General features: G+C 42.3%; 1 protein-coding gene across 1 annotated transcript in view; it reads left to right on the top strand.

Annotated features, from left to right (window-relative positions):
- Positions 1 to 475: 475 nt before the first annotated feature.
- Positions 476 to 17,833, top strand: part of RFX3 (regulatory factor X3) — a 304,136-nt gene continuing 286,778 nt past the window's right edge. Inside the window, exon 1 of the mRNA XM_056848647.1 lies at positions 476 to 700. The gene's annotated coding sequence lies outside the window, so the exon portion shown is untranslated. The remainder of the gene's footprint in view (positions 701 to 17,833) is intronic.

Below are 17,833 nucleotides of genomic sequence, written 5' to 3' on the forward strand. Positions count from 1 at the left end.
ACACCTTCCTCTTTAGCGGCTCTTTACATCCGGGACACCCAACTCCCCTCGTCGCTCCCCCACAACCGGAAATGACAACGGAGCGGCTGCCAAGGTTCCCCTCGCGGGATCCAGGAGTTCGCCCCGCCCCTTCAACCTCCCAGGGTGCCTGTTTGATTAAGACTGGCGTTGATGCCGTTGGGCTGAGAGAATAAACGCCGCTGCCAGCCAGCCGGGGCCCCCCTCCCCCCAATGTACAGGCCACCCGTGTTTTGCGCGCGCAGGTTCACAAAGGAACAAGCGCAGCCCTTCGTCCCGGCCGCCAGCCATTCTCCTTCGCGGAGCACAGCGTGATGAAGAACTCCAGTGCTGAATTCCCCTTCCATGAGCGGAGGGGGAGTCACGGACGGAGAGCTTGTCAGTCATGCAGCAAACCCCGCCTCTTCCGGGCCTGTGAGGCTGGGCCGGCGCCTCCTCTCCTCCTCTTGCTCGCTCTCTCCCTTTTGTGAGTTATAGCAACCGTTGCCTTGTGAATCAAGCGCCATAGTCACCGTAGTCCTGGCGACTGTTACCCATCAACAACAACGGCTCCTCTCCTCTTCCTCCACCACCTCCTCCTGCTGCTCCTCCTCACCCCCATCATCACCCCCTTCCTTATCATCACTCACAACAACAACCTCCACCAGCAAGAGCAACACCACCACAGCCCTCCACAGCCCAGGTGAATATTATTGTATGCAGCCTCCCCCCCTCCTCCTTTTTTTTTTTTTTTGATCGAGTAGCAGGCCTGACGCTTCTTGGGTGGTTTTAAACCGGTGAATGCAGAAAGTAGGAAATGCAGAAACGTGTATGTGTGAGAAAGATTCTACCCCCGGCCTGTTTTGTGTTCTCTTTATATACCCCTCCCCCCCCTAGGATCTCTGTTGTACTCTGATGGTGGCTGTAGTGACCTGGTGGAGTTTGGTTGGGGAAGGGGGGTATTTGTACTGAGGGTATTTCGAATAGGAGGAGAGGATTGGTAGTGGAGAGGGAAACACACTTGTGGTCTGCCCCAGGTAATTGTGACTGGGGTGTCTTTTTTTTTGTTATTATTATTAACCTGCTTCTTGTTTGTAGGAAGCTACAGGGGGAAAGGAATTAAGATGGCTTTCTAATTTCTTATGCTTCTACTTAGAATTCAACAAACCAAAAATCTTCCATTTACAATCCTGGGTTTGCTTTCTCTCTCTTGAAACTTGTGTGTGGGCCTCGGTCCGCAGCTGGGATTGTGTGGCTTTGGAGATGTTTGTGTGTGCTTGTGAACTTTTTTTTGCTTCTGATCATTCTGCCCTCGCTGACTTTTTAAACTTTTCTGTGTGTTATGAGTAGGTTGTTTCATACTTATTGTCATTATTAAGTTGATTGTTCATAGGCACACTATCTTCTTTGTGCTGAAACCTCCTTCCTGTTAATCAAGTGTTCCAGTAAAGCATAATGTTTATTTGCTGTTAGGAGAAACATTCTAGAACTTGTTATGAGGAAAAATTATTTTTATAGTTTTGATTTAATCCCAAATCAGTGCATACCCTAGGCTTGCTGTGTGCCCGCTTTGACTATGTATTCATGGTTGGAATATATGTATTTTATGTTGTTTGTAATCAAGGGGCCCTCTAATACTAAACAATTTTCATAAACAGCTGTCACTTTCTTTTTGTTTTATGAAGTATTATATATTAAATGCTAGGAAAGGGAGGACAAATGTCAGGGTGATGTAAATAAATATAATTTATGCAGGTTTAGAAGTTTTTTTCACCTCCTTGTAGCTTTTTTACTTTCCCTGGGGTATTGAAACTGAACACAAGCTGACCATAACAAATTTATAAATCTGAACTTGAAATGTAATGTCTAAGGATTCTAGTTAAGACCTGCAGATGTACTGAACACATATAGTGATTAGTTCTTTGTAGATAGAAGGAAATATTTCTGATAGTGGATCAGTTGGAGAAATTTTTGATGCTCTGTTACTTTGTATTTGACCCCAGCCAGTCCTCTCCTTTTAGAATAGTAGCAAATCATCTTCCAATGAATAGTATTGATCGTTAAACAATATATTATTCAGGCAGTAGTCCTGTGCACATTTACTTGGAAGTAAGCCCTGCTTCTAAGTAACATGTGTAGGATCAGACCACATGAATACTAATGATTTAAAGGGGCTTGTTACTTCACTCTTTTTCATCAATGTGATTTTTGTTAGATGCTAATGTTTCCAGCTGGATTCTTGTTAATTTGGTTGATTCTGTATAAAGGAAACTAATTTAATTGTGAATATTATTGTTCTCTTCATCTGTGAAACTTGTATTGAATGCAGTCTTGTTCTTGTAACAGTGCCAACAGAAAGATATTGATTTATCTGGCAGAGCAACCCCTGAAGAATGTGACAGTGTCTATTATTCCTGGGACTGTCAAGTGCAGAGCAGGTTAGATAATTAGTGATTTGGTGAAGAAGCAAAGACTACTCTCTGAATTAAGACTTGTGTGTCACATAGTTTGACTCTGTAAACGTTTTTTTGCACATGTGATGATAATGGTATAAATGATCATTCCATGAACCAGTAAAGGGCTAAATAATGTATGAACATGTAATTGTTTATTGCATATTAATATGCAAGTATTTAATACAATGTTTGTTCAAAGTAGTTTAAACATGAATACACTTAAATTGGAGCTATTTGTATTTATCTTATTAATGGATAAAGCATGTTCTGTTCATAGTATCCACCACTTGTTGTCTTATTTTAGGCTCAAATTATAGTTTTATAAAGCTAGGAAAGGGACATGATTATTGTCTTTCTAGCCTATATAATGCAAACTATATAATATAGTGTAATCTGTGATCATTGATTACAGTATACCATATGTAGAAGGCAAGATAGTATGAGGTTTGGCTAGACTATCAAGTCTGAGTAATATGTTCTGCTGTGCTCTGATCATTCAAATAGTGAACCCCCTTCCACACTTGTACCAGTTAAGCAGCTAGTATGATTGTGGGGGAGGGGAACAATTCTGCCTTTTATTTTAGTCCTGAAAAGGCAAGCTTTACCTGTTATCTTTCCAAGAGCAAGCTTTAATTAGAACCCATATACCAGTTTTGATATTTTAACCTTAGCTGTGTCTAAGTGTGATATCTCAGGATTTGGCTAATGCTATGTGTAACATATTTGGATTGATGCACTGGTTCTAAGTAATTTTCTCATAGGCTTAATAGATAAGGCTGACTTGTTGAATCATAATGACGACAAAATTACAGCTCCCCTCCCCATCTCATCTGATTTTTTAAAAGGTTTAAGACAAAAAATCAAAAGAGGTTTTCTTTGATCCCTATGGGATACTGATGAAATATTAGGCTAATTGATTGGGCTTTAAAAAAACTGATGAGAATCTTTGGCTGTATAATGGTTTCTGAGGTAATTTGTGTGGTAATGAGTCTGCCCTGTTAAGGCTCTGGTCATAAAAAGCATATCTGAAAAAATTCCTGAAATTCCTTCTTACTTCTCTTCCTATGTCCTAACCAATTTTAGCCCCCCCCCCCCAAATTATTTTGTCTTTATACACCTTATAGGTGTGCCCATTTGTGGTTTGGAAGGTCATTCTCTTTTCCAGATAAATGTGACATTTATCTATCTGTTATTGTAAAGATCCATATTCTTGTTTACTGCAGTAGTGTTACACTGATTCAACAGTGTATTTTTTGTACTTTTGGAACCAGCTGTGATCATGTGCAGGCAGTGGGCATACTTCTCTAGAGGCTGCATTTTTATTTTTTGCTGTCAAGTTACAGCCCACTTATGGTGACCCAGTGGTGTTTTCAAGAACAAGAGATGTTCAGTGGTGGTTTGCTGTTGCCTGCCTTTGCATAGCAACCCTAGACTTCCTTAGTGGTCTCCCATGTAAGTACTAAACAGGGCTGACCCTGCATAGCTTCCAAGATCTGATGAGATTGGGCTAGCCTGGTCTATTCCAGGTCAAGGTTAGAGGTTGCATAGCCATCTTTAAGTGTATAGCTATCTTTAAGTTAGTCTATGAATTATGTCCAGCCACATGTGCACAGACCTTCTGTTTTGTGCTTCTCACATACATGAAGATCCAACACACACAGCTGCCTTTCTTTCTTTTGCATCAGTTCACACCTGACTTACATATATAGTTACTGGACCTCTCCTCTGCTTGTTGAGGAGTTTTGTTGAAAGAAGCAGCATCAGTTCCACTAGCACACAGAGTCCTGTAAAATCTGGCCAAGTTATCTTGCCTCGTGCTGAGTACCAGTTAACCAGTGCTGTATTCAGTGTCTTGTTTGGTAGCTGTAGCTTCAAGCCTTGGAAAATAGCTGAATGCTGCTAATTCTAGGAAGAATTGCTCTTTGCTAGTAGGAAGAAGTGGCCTCTCCCAGAGGTGGCCCAAAGCTATAGAATTTCTTCAGAAGCTTGATGGGACAGTTGCTTGCTGAGTCAAATTTATCTATTTATTCACTTATGCATCATCTTTCTCCCCAGTGGAGTTCCAAAGTGGCTAACACCATTCTCATTTTCTCTACTTCATCCTCACAACAGTCCTGTGAAGTAGGTTAGGATGAGTGTGTGTAGCTGGCTCAATGTTTCCCAGTGAACTTCCATGGCAGAATGGGGATTCAAACCTGGATCCTAGTCTGAAACTAATCAGTACACCTCGCTCTAAGATGCCAAAAAGAAAGGGAACCTGATCTGCCTTGGGTATCTCTTTCCATAGTTTTTATCCTTAAAGAATTACTTTTTAGAATGCAACAACCATTCGTTTATCATTAATAAATAAGGGAAAGGTAACCTAAACTGTGAGCATTCCCAGCAGCAATCTGTCCAGCTTCTTCTTTGAAAACCCTAAGAAGGAGATTCTTCAAGCTTCCTGTTGGCAAAGTGCTGTAGGAAACTTTCTCCCAAGGTCTAACCTAAATTTACTTTTAAATATTTGGTTTTTTAAAAAAATATGTTCATATCATGACACAGCGTTTGTGAAATTATTCCATGTAGCCAAAGCTATATTAAGAGTATAATTCTGCAAAAAGGAGTCAATGTGAAATGCCTTGCATGTTTTGAGTTCTTCTAGTAAGTAGATAAAAGTGCTTGAGTTCTTGCTGGCTTTCACTGGGAAGTACATTCACAGTGGGTAGCTGTGTTAGTCTGTCTGCAGTAGTAGAAAAGAGCAAGAGTCCAGTAGCACCTTAAAGACTAACAAAAATATTTTCTGGCAGGGTATGAGCTTTCGTGAGCCACAGCTCACTTCTTCAGAAACTGTACACTGGGAAGTACAGTTTCTTTGCATTACCCACTAACTGATTTGTGCATTGAGCCTTGCATGTGTAGGAATTTTTCTGTCGGTAGGAAATGGGCTGAATGTGATGGCAGGTACCTCTTTATAGAAGAGAAGATCTCCACTGTGTTAGTGGAGATCAGTATTACTGACTGAAGTTTAAAGGTACATTGGACCACTGACAGATTGACATCATCTGTGTTGGTTTGCTTTTTAGGAACTGCTGCTTTCAGTAGTGGTAAAGCAATGAAGGTTTTGTTAGAGTGAAACAGTATGCCCATTGATATCAGTTTTTATTGTTTGGTTATGATAATTCTTTTATAATCTCCTGTAGTTTCATAGAATAATGGTACCATTAACATGTCATTATTTTATATTATGTTTGAAATTTTTCCTATATGTTCTCTCCACAGCATAGTTTAGTATATTACTAATGACTTATCCATCAGAAAAGCTGATGTTATTCTATACTGGTAAGTACCATTTGTATTTAAAAGAAATACATGCAGTGTAGAGTACATAATCATCTGGTAGAATAGCCTCATTATATCTTTGTGGATTATAAGCACTATTGTCCTCACTGTCCTCAGAAAATATTGAAAAGGAATTTTTCATCAATGATGTATAAAAGCAAAGAGGCTCATCCTAAAGATTTGCTGTGTTAGTACATTGCAGCATAATATAGTTTGTGTAATACTTATTGCTGCTTTGGTGCAGCACGAGAAACCTCAATGTTAAAATGGATTAAATTACTAAATACTCCAACAACGTGTTTTAAGAGCAGTCTGATATTTACTTTAAAAACACTTATACATACATAACCCCTTTGGGCTCACAGCATGATCAATGAAACAATTCCACATAAGCACTCCAAAAACTTCAAAATATAAATAAGAATAAAAAACCCCTAGACTTGTTACATATTTTATTAGGATAATAGTGGAATCTTTTTATGTTCTGGTTTATATTTTATAAGAGTAACTTCACATTTATTTAATAAAATACTTCTGGACCATCTTTCAATAAAATCATGTATAAAACAATAATTAACAATAGTATAAAAGCCAAATGTAGTTCGTGGAAAGCAGTCTGTTTAAAGCAACAGCAGAGAACAAGTAAAAGCTCTTCTATAAAGAAGACTGAGAAGGAGCATTATGTACTTCTGCCAGTAATCTGTTTGAATGTCCAGAACCACCAATGAAAAAGCTGTAGAATGGGTTGCCACTTCCTGAGTTCCTTATATCCCTTTTTTCTTAGGGCATGATGGCTTTGTGCAGTCATATTGCTGCCTGAATTATCAGCATACATTTGTGTAAGCCATTGTAAGTAGGAAACACATAATCTTTTCTGAATTTATAATGGACAAATGGGAACCCATAAGGACTTGTGGGGGGCATCTCATCCTCTCCACACTATTTCCTCTTTCCCTTTTTTGAAAGCTGCCATAGCCTCCACTCTTTTCCTACTTCCTTCTCTCCTTCTCACCAAACAGCCAACCTACCTTCATCTGCTCCTCTGTTTTAAGTTTTCCCTCTTCCCCACCCCCCAGCAGCCTCTACCCAAGAAAACTGTGGCCTAGTTGTGTGGTGCCAGCCTCTGGGCCGTGCCCACTTGCAGGCTAAAAAACTCTCAAGGACTTGTTGGATGGCACCTCGCTTTCCTCGTATCTCCCTCCCCACACTATTTCCTGTTTCCTTCCTCCTGGCAACCCCCGTATCCTCTCCCTTTTCTCATTCTCTGCTTCTCAGCCATTCACCAACCTACCTGTTAATCTCCGTCCCATCTGCGGCTGTATTTATTTTTTATTTACTTCATTTATACCCCTACCTTTCTCCAAGTGGAGACCAAGGCAGCTTACATTCTCTTCTTTCTTTTTTTATCTGTACAACAATCTTGTGAGTTAGGTTAGGCTGAAAGTCTGTGACTGGTCCAAAATCACCCAGTTAGCTTCCACAGGCAGATGGGTGTTCGAACCTGGGTCTCCCAGACCCTATTCTGAAGCTCTAACTCCTGTACCAAACTGGCTTTCATAGGGTGGCTGCTGTTGAACAGTAGTAAGCGACCACACCTAGTTGATTGATGCAAGTCAGTTGGTATCAAGTCATCTAGAGGTGGTCACCTCTAGGCTGGACTACTGTAGCTTGCTCTACATAGGGCTGCCCTTGAGACTGATCTGAAGGCTCCAGCTGGTCCCAAATGCAACGGTGAGACTCCTTACAGGAACCTTGCTGCAGGAAAATATACAACCAGTACTTCGCTAACTGCACTGGCTCCAGCTGGAGTATCAGATCAAGTTCAAGGTGCTGGTTTTGACCTTTAAAGCCTTACATGGTTTGGGACCCTTGTATCTTTGGGACTGCCTCTTCTGGTATATCCCCCAATGAACATTACATTCTATTGATAACAACTTATTGGTGATCGTCATCCCTAGGAGTGTGCAGCTGTCCTCGACAAGAGCCAGGGCTATTTCGGCCCTGGCTCCAGCCTGGTGGAAATCCCTTCTCAGTAATCAGTGCCCTGCGGGACCTTAAAGAGTTCCACAGGGCTTGTAAGACAGACTTATTCCACCAGGCCTATTACTGAGGACAGCGACAGGTGTCATCTGTACTGGCCTCCCTAGCTTCCCCCTCCTTTATTCTGTTTATTTTTATGATCTATGGGGGGAATGTCTGGCTGCAGTGCTTCTCAGCAGCAACTATTCTCTACTGAGTGCTCCTTGTTGTTTTATTATGGTTATTTGGTTGATTTTATTGTTTTAATGAATATGTATTATGGACTGTAAGATGGTTTTTTAATGTTGCTACTGGCCCTGAGCCTGGCTCCTGCTGGGAAGGGCAGGATAGAAATTTAAAATTATAATTAAATAATCAATTTATAATAAATCTCCAGGTGGGAGCTGGAGATCTCCCAGAATTACAGCTGAACTCCACATGACAGAGAGCTGTCCCCTTGGAAAAAATGGCTGCTTTGGAGAGTGGACTCTATGGCATTATATTTGGCTAAGGACTCTGTTCTCCGCAAACCCTACCTTCCTCAGACTCCACCACAAAACCTCCAGGAATTTCCCAACCTGTAGCTGGTAACCGTAGCCAGGCCTGGCCCCAATGAGTCTTCCCTCAGAGGCCCAAGTAGGCATGGAAAGGACCTTTGCTACCACGACCCCACAAACGTGAACATACATTCAGATCAACATGGGGAATTAGCTTGCATGTTTGAACAGGGCAAAGCAAACTGAGATCTTTTACCTAAAGAGATGGCTGTGGGTTGCAATTCTTTAGTATAAAAAAGATGACAGAGATCTGATTTAAAAGGAATACAGAGTTTATTGGGGGATTTGGTACAATAGTGTGTGTGGGGTACTTATCCTAAGCAAATACCAGCAGTACTAAACCAAAGTACAGACACGTTCCTTATCCCAATTAACATAGCAACAACTAACAAACATTGAGTAGAGCTACTCCAATTTGGAGCAGGAGTTAATATTAGGGCTAAAGGTGTGGAAAATGGGGAATAGTGGTTTGGAAGATGGGGCGGGGGATAGATCAGGGGGAGAGTAAATATTACCTGTCCTATTCTGTGAAGAAGTGAGATGGAAGAGGAGGGATCCAGTGTGTGTAGGGAGTCTGTTGCAGTTTAGCTGGTATCCAGGATCAGAGACTGTTTCCTGGTTCTAAAGCCAGGTTAGTTGTACAGTTTTGGGCCCATAGCATAAAATTGGTTATTTTCAGGAAACAAAAGATTATGATAGAGGATAAAGGAATACTTGGGAGTAATCAAGAGAAAACTATAGAATTGACTAAACAGCATCAGGAAGGGTAATTTTAGGGCAGTTTTCGATTGAATTATGATTTAGGATTACAAAGGCAGAAGATATTAAGGTGAGTTATGTATTGGGCAAGAGTTTTGGGGACAATGGGAAGCTTTGAATCAGAGGTTCCAAACTGTCACAGGGCACTTAAACGTCAGAATTGTGTTAATGGTCAGTGATTGCATCTCATGTAAAAGACAATACAGGGAGGCATCTTTGTCTTCTTGTCTGGTGTGGCTTGATTGCTGTTAACACACTCTGATTTCTCCCAACAAGGCTTCCCTTGAAGCAGTTGCTGTGGTTGTCATCTCAGAATGTTCAGCTGTGTTCACCGCTGCATGGCTGCCTGTGAGACACAAAACATGGCAGTGCTTCCCATGTTTGGTGTGTGCCTCGTGGGACTTGCTCATGGTGTTTCTCTGGCAGTACATCCATTCAGGCTGGGAGTGAGGATGTGCAGATGAAAGGGGGGCTGGCACCACTCTGCCCTCTCCCCCTGCCTTTTTACTCACAGAAATGCAGCCTGGAATACTGTGGTTGCCTAGCAATGGCCACTGAGGGAATGTGTGGCTTAAAGCTACAGGCATTCCTTTGATCATTTTCAATGTATTTTTTTTACATTTCACATTTTTCTGCAAGGCTGGGCCCTTTTCAGGTTTGTAGAAAGATATGTCCTGCCCCTTTACAGCTCCAGTCACTGGATTTAAGTAACCTCGGAGTTAGCCAACTTCGCTATTCGTATATAGCCGTGTTGGCGAACCTGTGGCACACGTGCCAAGTCAGGCACGCCGAACCCTCTCTGTGGGCACGAGCGGGGTGGCGGGGGCTTTGAAGGGCTCCACACTGCCTGCAGGCAGCATGGAGCCCTTCAAAGCCCCCCCCCGGACTCCCCGCTGCCCCCCCCTTGCCGAGCTGGGAGGAAACCTCAGTATTCAGGTTAAATTGCCGGGTTGGCACTTTGCAATAAATAAGTGGGTTTTGGGTTGCAGTTTGGGCACTCGGTCTCTAAAAGGTTCGCCATCACTGGTATGTAGATTATGCCGTGAAAGCACATGCTAAATTACAATTTTCAAAAGAATAGATGTGTGACTGACTTCCAGTTTCTATGAAATTCCAGATTATATCTTTTAAAAAACTACAGTATACAATATTCAGTGACCTTAACTTTTATTTGCATTAAAATCTTTTGTTCGCTTAATGATCTAGGAGCACATTGCTACTTCTGGTTTGTGGTTGTCATCATCATCATCATCATCAATATATCTAATTCTCAGCTTTGCCAAATTGGTAGATAATTAAACCCAGAGATTATGAACGGACAAGACAGATATTTCTGCAAACGAGAAAAGTTCCAATTTGTAGAAAAATATGAAATCTAAAAAAATAGATACTGGGGTGTGTGTGTTTAAAAACTCCAAAATAATCAGACAGTGCCTATAGCTTTAAGAAACAAACACCCTCCGTGCCTATTGCTAGGCAACGATAACAGTATTGCCAGTTGAAGCACTGGTTTCTGTTAGTAAAAGGCAGGAGGAGGGGCAGGGCCCTTTTCAGGACAATTTGACTTTTGAGGGAGAACTCATGGGGTCATGCTGTGGGCAGCATCTACTGGGTGACTTGGTATTGTGCGACTTGCATGACTCGTCTAGGGCCCCATTGCTTATTGTTGATCATCAACAGCCACTCCATGGAAGCCAGTGTATTCTAGGGGGTTACTGCACTTTGTATTCCCAGTGATGTATTAAGAGTTTGAAAATGTAAAAAACATCGCTTTAAAAGGGGTTTTGGATACCACTGCTTATAAATCGTTGGAAGACGTCTTCACAGCTAAAGAGGCCAAACAAAGTGCGAACAGTATTTTTTATAACGTTTTCAAACTCTTAATACATTGCTGGGAATACAAATGCGGTAACCTCCCTAGTTTCAGACTAGTATCTGGGAAATGCATGTTTGAATCCCCACTCTGCTATGGAATCTTACTGGGTGACCTTGGCCAGTCACACACTCTCAGCGTAACCTACTGCACAGAGTTATTAAGATAAAATGGGAAAGAGTGATGTAAGCTGCTTTCGGTTCATGTTGTGGAGAAAAGCAAGCTACAGATGTAATAAAGAAATAATATTGCTGAAGATGGAGGCACATAAAATGTAGATTGGTGGGTAGGAGGAAAGGAGAGGAGGAAGCACAGAAAGTGTGGATATGGGGGTTGCCAGAAGGAGGGAAAGAAACGAAATGCCCCATGCAAGTCCTTGCAGTTTCCCCACTGTGCAACTGGTTCTGGCCCAGCAGCTGGCACTGCACAACTTGGCTAGACTTTCCCAAGGAGGGGCTGCCAGGAGGAGGGCAGGAGGGAAATCTGAAGATGGGGGGGGGCAATAAGGGTCATTTGGCTGATGGGTGGGGAGAAGGAGGCAAGAAAAAGGCAGAGGCTATGGGGGCTTTCAGGGAAGGGACAGAGAAAATAGTAGGGGAGGAGAAAATGAGATGCCCCCTGCAAGTCCTTGAGGGTCCTCCCCCTGTCACTATATCTAATAGTAAAGTGTTTTTTTCCCCTGTGCCACTCACAAAAACAGCAAAGCAACGATACTCAAAGATATGATAAGGAATTCTGTTTGGTAGAATTCCCAGACATGCAGAAAATATGACTTTGCAAATTAATCTTCAAAGAATGGCCTGATGAGGACTGAATATACCCCAAAGTACTTACAGTATCCTGAAAAGGGGGGGGGGTCCCAATCATTTATCTACTATCCCAATTCATTGTGGGGGTTTCCACTTGCTCCCCATAATACTAAAGCTTATGGCTCATGTAGGGAATGACATTAAAGTCATAGATGGAAGGTTCACATTCCTTAAGTCCACCCCCCCACACACAACTTTCTTATATAGTACTGACGTGTGTGTAAAAGTATAATAAGTAAAAATACTTCCTATGTTGCATGGCCTCAGGTTCATGGTTAGATGGGAAGTTTCCTTCTGTATAGTCAGTATTGTCAAGTGATGAGCATCGGGTCCTGGAGTTGAACATTGTTGTACTATTGGAGGATTTCCTGATAATTTATCCTGCCTTCCACCGCAGCTTGACACAGTCTCCCAATTTGTCTGATAGCCTATTATCCAGATAAGAAAGATAAAGAAGTCTGAAATCTACTTCTTGGTCCCTCATTCCTCTGATAATGAGAGCAAGTAGTATGTTTGCATTCATTCAGATAATGTTGCAAAAAGCATACTACATTTTGGAAAACATTTAACATAATTCATATTGCTAAGCTTTAAAGAATACTAAAACAATACTTTGTAAGTTCCAGTGTGAGGCGTTTATTATTAGTTTTCAGTTAAAAACATTTGCTTCAAGTACTAATTAAGAATGATTATTTCCCCAACTAAGTTGGCTATAGCAGTTGACTTTTATTAATATAACTTTAATGAACTTGAAGACTGATATAGAAACTACTCTGATATTAGGAGTGCTGTGTTTTCAGGACCTTTCATTCCTTGTTCAATTAGATGCAGCAATTAAAAGGGCTGCAGTTTAGATTACACATAGTCCATGTAGATGATGTTGCTGCAGAAGTTCAGGAGGGGTGGTAAGATGGCATTTGGCTTCATCTTAACCACTGTGGTGTCATGAAGATGTAACGCCTACTTCTTCAGAACCTTATAGTGAATTCAGGTTTAGTCTAGTTTATGCAGGCTTGCAAACTTATTTAAAAGAATCGCTACTATTTCAGGGGGGGAAATACTGTGAACTGGAAAAGCAACTTTATTACGTTAAATTGATGGTATATTCTAATAAAGTCCTGATACTATTCTGACTCACATAAGATGTCATTATTATAGAGTTTCTTAGTGTGTTCCTTGTTTTGGAACTCTTCAGGTGGCAGCCCTGAATTTATATGCTGCTGAACTTGATTGCACAAAGTTATACATGTATTTTTATTTTGAATTTGCCCTCTTTTGTGTGCAGTTTTTCTGGAAACTTTACAGTAGGGTGCTGAAAGCCACCATGGGCCTCTGGACAAAGATTCCATCTGGGACCTCCCCCTACTACCCAGATTGAAACCAAATCTTACAGCAAATCGCTTGGCTTTCTAATATTATGAATACGATAATTGTTCATTAGATAAGAAACAGGATAATTAAATAATAGATTTTACTTATGAATCTGTGCACATTGCAATAGACCAGGGTGCAAAAAAAGACAAAAGAACAAACAGAATCAGAAAGACTCCCACCATGGGACCTAGCCAGAATACTGAAGTGTGCTACAAATTAAGTACAGTTGAGACACAAGTTACCTGGGAATAAGTTATACTGAATGCAGTGAGACATACCGTATATACTCGCGTATAAGCCGGGTTTTTCAGCCCAAAAAAGTGCTGAAAAAGCCCAACTCGGCTTATACGCGGGTCAATACGGTAGGAGGGGGGAGGGGGGAAACTTGCCGCCGCCGCCAGCCTGCCCGTGAGCCTTCTCTGCAGGCCAGGAGCGGCCTGCGCGGCCTCCTGGGCACAGGGAGGGGGCCGCCGCCGCCGCCTGCTCGCGCGCCTTCTTTGCCGGCTAGGGGGAAAGGGAGTTTCTTCAGACCATTAGTTTTCATCTGTTTGCATCATACGGACTTAGGAAGTGCTAGTGTCAAGGAAGGACTTAGTATCAGGCATGCCCTTTGCCTTATGGGAAGAAGCGCGAACAATTACAGAATTCACTCTGAATGTAAGTTTAGCTGTTAATCAAACGGAGATAAATTTCAGGTACCAGGTGAAGAGTTAATGAGAGTCAAATGGTATAACATTACCTGAACTTCAGTGTTTTCCCAGATCATTTTTCTCCAGCTGAAGAATTCCTTTGTTTATTTACTAAACTATTTTAAAAGTAGATAGAAGTTCCAAGAGGCTGCATTGGTTTAAAAGAAATTTTGTGTAATACCTTTTACTTAGGCCAACCAAAATGACACAGAACCTGTAGTTCTTAAACTTAATCTGAAGTAGTATTAATATAAGGGCTATCATGTTTTTCCTGAGCTCTCAGCCTATATGTTTCATTTGGTGTAGGGGGCATTACAAAATTAGAGAATTCAAAAAAGGACAGTATAATATATATAATGATGCAAAGAAAAATATCAAAATTGTTACGACACTAAAGCTGCAGACCTATTCCCTTTATAAAAATGCCTTTGCATTTTACTCATTCTGTGGAATGAAGAAAGTGTGGAAGTCTCCCTAAACGTGACAGGCTTTCATTAAGTAAAGCTACAGCAGAAAACATCTGGTACTGGCAACTGTTGATCTTATGCATTTGCAGAGTGGCACCTTCAGGATGCTTTGCTTAAGTGAGTGAAGCTGCTGCAATGGAGCATATCAGGAGAGGCAGTCCTGCAGATATTTGGGTCCTAGGCTATGAAGGGTGTTGTAGGTAATAACCAGCACTTTGAATTGAACTTGGAAGTTAATTGGTAACCAGTGGAATGATTGCAGAATAGATATAATATGTGGAGTGTAGTTTTGAATTTTTCTTTAGACCAATGTGGCTACTTAGAACTTCTGTCTACATGTAACATTAAGTCCCAAACTGGGTGATATAGAATTGAAATAAATGTAGCATCAGGTGTGTCTGTTATGTGCACACCCACGATGAATAGGATGGGGTTTGTGCAGACGGAGGAAAGTAAACTGAAAGCTTGAGACCTCCTGTACAGATTTTGGGGATTAATAATGTTATTTAACCACAGTACAGTTGGGACCAGTCAAGGCCCAAGGATGACTTCATAAAATGGAGGGGAGGTTATTCATAAAATTCTCCTTCCCTGATGGGAGAACCTGGCAGCCCATATCCAATTTTAGTATCCCTACCCCTTTTTGTTTAATAAAATTATAGGAATGCCATGTTTTAAGTGGAATTTATGATTGGAAGAAGTTTGATAACACACATAGGTTGGCATGAAGTAAAAACCAGAACAATCTTTAAAAATATTTAAGATATTTCTTTAACTGTTAATTGTTCTGCATTTGAGTTGGTAAACTGTCAGTAAATCTCATATATACCGGGAATGAAAGCAAAATTACTGTTACGGTGTTACCTTGCTGGTTTTCGCTCTGAGGAGCTGGGCATCTTGCAGATTGGGTGATTCCCACTGGTTGTTTAGGGAGGTAGGAAGAAGACCCACTTCCTGTCTCCTATGTGGGGAATTGTCCACCTCTCAGTTTGTTTCCTGCCTTGCACAAGAAGAACAGCAATGAAGCAACTCTCTGCTGCTTCTAGGCCTTTTTGCTAGGAAACCTACACTTTGATTGTTTTCTATTCCTAATACCCCTTTTCTCCTTATTTCTCCTCGTAACTTTGTTAGTTACCTTTTCCCCTCTGTTCCTCCCGTCTGTGTCTTTTCCACCGTCTCTTCCCCTTTTTTCTGTCAAAACAAAATGGTGGATCGGAGGAACAATGATTATGTCTTGGAGGAGTTGAACCTGAGGCTGCTCATAGCTCTATTGCAGCCAGATGACCATCCCTCCTGCAGTCACTCTCATGGTCTATTGGAGGTGGAAGCAGGGGAGAGCCAATCACATCTAAACAAAGGAGGAGAGAAGCGACGCTTTAAAAATGCGTGAAAAAGGCTCCCCGGAAAGAACGGCTTCCAGGACTACTCATCTGACTTCTGACGGCCAGGTGTGTATGCCTGACAATCCTGAAAGGGTTTCTGTAGCATTGACTACTCTGTTAGATCCGACAGCAAGGGGTAACATACTCCCCCCCCCCATTGGCTCTGATGGCGAAGGAGGGCTTTCTACCCTTCATACAGAAATTGCTGAGATTGTTAAGAACGCCTTAAGGAGAGGCTGCAAACCTTCCAATTACCTTCCCCCACCTCCTACCCTACGCGCGCCCCAGCAAGACCAACAGACACAGGAAAGCCTCTCGGTGTGATTTCCGGTCCATAGCAGTGAACCCCATAGACAATGGCCCACCAAGGCGGTAAGGAAGGCTACATGCCATTGTTATTATGCAGAACACACCTCCTCACTCCACTCCTCAGGGGATGAGGAAAGGGAGGAAGCAGAGTTCTCCTCTAAAGAGGAGGAGCCTACGGTCGAAGAACAACAGACCAGGCTTTTTAATGGTGAGGACTACCAGTCCCTTCTGGCCCAAACCATCATGGCCTTAGACCTGTCAAAGGACCCTAAGTTAGTTGAGGAGCCTCAGGGCAAAAAGCCCAGACCTAGAGGCTTGAAGGAATTCTTCCACAGCCGATCCAGTTCTGTTTAGATGGTACCATTCCCAGAATATTAAAAATCCTTAGTCAAAGCGGAATGGGAGAAGCCTTTGGAAAACAGGTAGCTTCTAGTCGTTACCAAAAAGTTCTATAACATGGCTTCCCACACTGTGGAAATTCTCCAGACTCCCCATGTAGATGCCTCTGTAGCAGCACTTCAGTCATCTGATCTTCTTTCAGAAGACAGCCTGGGTTCAATTAGGGATCCCCTAGATAGCAAGGCAGATTTTGCCTCCAGGAAAGTGCATGATTCTTCCGCTCTCGCCATTAGCACCTCAGCAATGTCCACCCTTGTTTCTAGAGCCTCCATACTCTGGGTTCGCGAACTCAACCATCTAATTCCAGGGGACAATAAAAGAGCCTTGGAAGAGGCAAGTCGCATTTTGAGAGCTGTTACCTTCCTGGCGAATGCGTCTCTAGATACCTTGACATTTGTGGCCTGTTCCATGGCAGTGGGAGCCACCATCAGGTGAGCTGTATGGCTGAAGGCATAGTAAGTGGATTCTCATTCCAAAACCATCCTGATGGGTTACCCCTTCCAAGGAGATAGGCCATTTGGGGATAAACTGGATAAGATCCTGGTCGAAACCAGGGATAAGAAAAAGGCCATGCGCAGACATTTACACAGGGGGGACAGAGGTAAACCTTCCATGCAGCCCTTTCAGTCTTACCATTCGGTGCCTAGGCCCAGAATGGACCAAAGGAGGAGCCAGTGGTCATCTGGCAAGGACCATCGCCGATTTCTCCACTTTGCGTATTAAGATCAGCACTTCCAATTCAGGGCTCTACCCTTTGGTCTCACTTCTGTACTCATAGTGTTTTCAGAGGTGCTGGTGACATTAGTAGCCCTGGCATTCAGAAAGGGCATACAGATCCACCCGTATTTGGATGACATTCTGATCTGTGCTCCAAACAGGGACTTAAGTATTGCTCACACAGCATTCATCCTTCAGATGCTGAAAGACCATGGCTTCCTGATAAACAGAAGCAGGAGCATTTTGGTACCACCTTAGAGTTTGCAGCACCTGGGAGTCCTTATAGACACCAAGATCAATACTCCATTTTCCCCAGAAGACAACATCCACTAGTTATCCAGTCTAGCCGGGGAGATGCTTTGGGCAAGAATGGCATGCCTCATGACCTTAGCCAGGCTGCAAGGCCTCATGGTTTTCTGGATTCTGGCAGTCCCATGGGCTTGGCTTCACGCCAGGCCCCTACAATGATTTCTTCGACCTTTTCAACAGGAGATTCTGATGAGAAGAAACAAGAAACTACTTCTGTCATCGAAGGGCCAACAGAGTCTGGCCTGGTGGATCAAACACAACAACCTGACCAGAGGTCTGCAGTATCTTTATGATCCTCCAGTCCAGCTGTTCACAGATGCCAGCCTGTCCGGGTGAGGTGCATCATTCCAGGATTGTCCAGCACAATGACGTTGGTTCTTGAAAGAGAGAAACCCCCAC

Source organism: Euleptes europaea, chromosome 4, assembly GCF_029931775.1.
Source record: "Euleptes europaea isolate rEulEur1 chromosome 4, rEulEur1.hap1, whole genome shotgun sequence".
NCBI lineage: Eukaryota > Metazoa > Chordata > Lepidosauria > Squamata > Sphaerodactylidae > Euleptes > Euleptes europaea.